General features: G+C 43.4%; 1 protein-coding gene across 1 annotated transcript in view; it reads right to left on the bottom strand.

Annotated features, from left to right (window-relative positions):
* Rassf8 (Ras association domain family member 8) overlaps window positions 1–4,392 on the bottom strand; it is a 146,908-nt gene extending 142,516 nt beyond the window's left edge. Inside the window, exon 1 of the mRNA XM_023718937.1 lies at window positions 4,366–4,392. The gene's annotated coding sequence lies outside the window, so the exon portion shown is untranslated. The remainder of the gene's footprint in view (window positions 1–4,365) is intronic.
* Window positions 4,393–4,528: the final 136 nt, after the last annotated feature.

Below are 4,528 nucleotides of genomic sequence, written 5' to 3'. Positions count from 1 at the left end.
GGGAGCCCCCAGCACAGGGCTTGGTACATCAAAGGAGCTCAAAAACGCAACTGGAATCTTCCCTGTTCTCCAACCCAACAGCACTCAAGTTGGCAAAAACCTTGAGGCCCCGACCGCTCGCAGCTATCACAGTCCCGGAAGACCTGGTGGCTGGGGACTGAGGAAGAAATTCTGAAGCCATCAGAATAAACTCTCACTCTACTGTGTACTTAGTGATTGGGCAGGACACACGACCACATAGGAGCTGGACTGCCATGTACTCTCTGGATGACAGGGGAAACTCTGAAGAAAACTACAGTCCCCAAAACTAAGTCAAGAGAAAACACACAATTAGATAAGAAGTAAAGACACAAACATTGATGTTAAAGACAAGTACAGTAGCTCTGAGTTACACCACCACAGGGCAGCCATATGACCGAAATACCTGAACCAAGAGGTCTTCCTTTGCCTGGGGACTTTTTTTTTTTCTTCAATAAAACAAGGAATGGTTTAGTGAGACTGGAGAAAGAGCTTCCCCTCTAGGCGCTATTTTGAAACTCCTACTCTTAATGGTCTGGTCAAAGGATGTCTAGTGATACAAGCACGTCATCTTCTAATCATTTTTCTACTGGAGATTTCTCAGCCTTCTTTAAATCTGGCACTGGCAGTCAACCAGCAGCTGACTGGTATGTTACCATGTGACACTGTAAATCATGTAGCATAGTTAGATTTTCTTTTCCTTCCAGTAATCCGGTGCTGGTGAAAAAAAAAAAAGCATAATTACTTTAATTATGTACTTCGAAAAGGGATTATCTACAACAAAGAATCACAGAGTAAAACTAATTAGAGAGTGTCTTGACTTATTACTATGAATTTTTCAGAGTCCAAATGCATTAATTTTAGCTGGTATCTGCAGGGGCTGTTTCCTATCATCTGTACAACTAGCGGAGAAGGCACAGGAGAAAGTCCGCCTGACCTTTCTATTATGAAAAGCAAATTTAACAGCGAAAACAAGGCAATTAAGATACAAATACAAGACTGATATTACTGTCTTATTCATTACAACAAATATTTATTGAGCAACTAATACACGTACCAGGCACTAGTGAATAATACCAGGCATTATCACTGCCCTCAAGGGCAAGCAAGAGATACTGGCCAGTAAGACAATCTACAATGACAAATTACGGTAAATATTGAGAAGAAAAAGATTATTATACTTTGAGGGAAAAAATACACTTACATGGTAAGAAGTGGCTTCTCAGAGAAAATCTTCCCAAGAATTGATATGTGTACCTCCCAAAGTTGGGAACTCAGTCCTGGAGATAGATGGTACTAACAGGGAACCACAGGAACAAGAAGATGCCCAAGGCCAGACGGCTGGAGATGTGGACACGATGGCTGCACGAGATGGGGGTCAGAGGACAAGGGCCAGACCACACAGGGCCCTGAGGACATAACTTGTATCTCACCCCAAGAATAAGTTAGTTTCCTGGGAGCCTCGAAGGCTTAAAAACAGCAAATGAAAGCAGGATGTGGTGTCTAACCTCTGAAATGCCAGCAGCCTGGAACACTGAGGCAGGAGAAAAACTTCGAGCCTAAGTGCAGCAACTGAACAACATGCTGTTTCAAAATTGAGAAAAAAAAATAGAGAGCGAGAAATAAAGGCTGAGAATGTAGTTCAGTACAAAATGCCTTGGGTTCAGTCCCCAGTACTGTAAGACAAATAAACAAAAATCCAAAGTGAAACAGGCAAACAAAAAAGCAAACGGCAAGGGACATTTCATTTTATTTTCCAGGCTGCTGGTGGGAAAACAGACTGGAAGAAGCAGGGCGTGGGCAGGAAGCCAATGAATCAGAGAAAGATAACAGTGGTATGAACTACGAGGAGGGACGCAGAATAGAAACTGAAAATCAGATAAGTTGGAAAGACAGCTGGCAGGAAAGATGGACAGACTTTGTGACAGCCGACTGGAGGGCTGGAAAGAATAGAAGGTGAGTGAAGTAAGTGATGCCATGGGTGAGTAAGCTCAAAATTAGAAGAATAACAGTTCGAAAAACTGGACAGTCACAAGCTCAGCTCCGGAAAAGACTGAGATTCTATCATCTACAGAGCGCCAGGCACTACCTGAGGGGTTCTAATCATCACAAAACTCACTTTTAATAGTGTCCCCATTTTACAGAATGCACATCACTGAGGCTGGGTAGTGCGCTGCAGCCTGCTCCCCTTGGGAGCAACATAGTAGCCAAGTAGCGCTGGTTGGCTACAGGGTGCACCCTCTTCCCAGTGTAGAGTACTTGGAAAAGTGTTTCTATATTTTGAATTTTTGTAACCTATTTTGGGCTGAGACAAGCTAGTATCTAAGGAGAGTAGAAGTAGTACATTATTTTAAAAATTTGAGTAGATTTATGATGCAGAGTACTTTCCTATCCATGTCCAGTTCCCATTCACTAACAGTTTTTGTACTGTTTCCAACACTAGCAAGGTATCTAGGATCTTAACATTTATAATAAATTAGCAAAGGCAATAGGCTGAGAGTTAACCATAATCAAAAAGAGCAACAATAGCATCTAGCAACAATAATTTTACAATAACTTACAATAATTTTAACCATCATATGCATTAGCATGAGAAGAATCAAATAATGAGTAAGAAACTGAAGGACTCAATGGTTCTCAAAATACAAGATATTCGAGTCAAAAAGTGGTACAAACCACCAATTCCATAAGGCTACAAACAGACAAGCACTGACTGTTCAAATTTAAAAGTTTCACCTTGGAAAAGTAAAAATGAATGGAAAAAAATGCCAACACACACACACACACACACACACACACACACAGTTCACATCTCCAACCTCCAAACACCGTAACCAAGTGCCAAATTCAGGAAACATGCACCTTAAACATGATTTTAAACATACTACTCTCTGCTACAGCTGCGTTTCCCTGCACCACACTGACACTTCTGCCAACTGAAATGCCTTTTCTATTATACAGTCCCATGAGATTTGCTCCCTCTAGGGGATCTCTAACGTCCCCCTGAGCTACTGAAGTCCAGAAATAAAGTTTAATCAATAAACTCACAAAGAATTCAACGTGTTACTGCCAATTGTGTCTATTACAGAAAGTACCATCTTGAAAACGGGGGGGGGGGTGAGAAAAAAGGGAGATTTTTGAAAGGTGTAATCACCTACATTCTAAAGTACATTTTGTTGCATCTGATCCTTCAATGGAACAACCATCACACAATTATTTTCCCTCTTCTTCAAGTAGGTGTATGGTCATATGTAATTCTGACAGTGTAAGGAGGGTTCCCCACGGAGGGGGATAAAATTAAAAGCACCGCTAAAATGCCCGCTAAATAAATAACACATAAACCATTTGCCAAACTAACCCAGTGCTGTGTCCTGCATCCCGATTCTCGCGCATCCCACGCCTCTCCCTGCAGAGGGCCGGAGGGCATTCATTCCTTAGTGCCTCATTCAGGTAAGGGACTGGTCATGCAAATCCCTTAAGATAGCTTCCCAGTTTCTGTTCCTTCAGAACGAGATCACACCTCCAGAAACTACAAACGGGAAGACTCTGTTAAAGCATGAAAGAAAACTACCTAGATACCCTACCGGAAAAAGTACTCCAGAGAGTACAGATCTATGCATATTTAAAGATGCTTCCCGGGGATGAAACAGATCTAATGATGAAGAATCGCTGAGCCACAACAAACTGGAAAATCCATCAATGTTCCCCCCTCCTGTCACCAGGCTGTGGGGATTTTTTCAAAAATGCAACGCTTTGATGTATTGGCAGAGCTAACCTGACAGGGTTAAGTCAGCTAGGAAACGTGCCCTGCATCTAGTTCCCTTCCAAATCCCTGACGATCAGAGGAGGCAATACTGACCTACAATTACACCCTACGGTCGCTCTGCTTAAGATACCATCTGATGCCGAGAAAGTAAGTAGTGGTTTAGCAACACCAGGAGGCTCTACGATGCTAAAACAACAACGCAACATTGGATTACGAACCTAGGTTTTGGATTATAAAAGCCAGGGCCCTACAAAGGTCCGCATTCAAAGCTCCCACCCCTTAAAAAAAAAGTTGAATCTTTTCAGGCTTCCAGCGATTCGCCCTCTCAAAGTTTCTAGTCTGCAGAACAGAATTACTTTCAAAGTCCCCTCTTACCAACTGCCCTCCCTAGGGGGGCTGGCGACCCGGCGGAATAGAGACGCAAGATGGTCAGAGTCCAAACACAATTTAAAAACCTACACTCCAATCGTTTTTTTTTTTTTTTTTTTTTTAAGAGGAAAAAAAAAAGCGTTTCCCCAACCGCCACCCAGCAGGCGAGCATCCGACTTCCATCTGGAGAGAAAAAACAAATCCCCACATACCTGCAAGAAGCCAGACACACGTCTCCCTTGCCCACAAAAGTGGCCTCTAAGTCCCTTGCCAAGGACACCGCGAGAAGCAGCGGAGCCACGAGCGCTTTTCGGTGCGAGCGCGCGGGTGCGGCGGGGAGCGGCGCTGGGTGACACCGGGGGAGGCGGCGCGGGG

This window comes from Octodon degus, unplaced genomic scaffold (assembly GCF_000260255.1).
Source record: "Octodon degus isolate 3935 unplaced genomic scaffold, OctDeg1.0 scaffold00064, whole genome shotgun sequence".
NCBI classification, from domain to species: domain Eukaryota; kingdom Metazoa; phylum Chordata; class Mammalia; order Rodentia; family Octodontidae; genus Octodon; species Octodon degus.
Note: the sequence above shows the minus strand (reverse complement) of the source record. Positions and strands in the feature narration are given on the sequence as shown.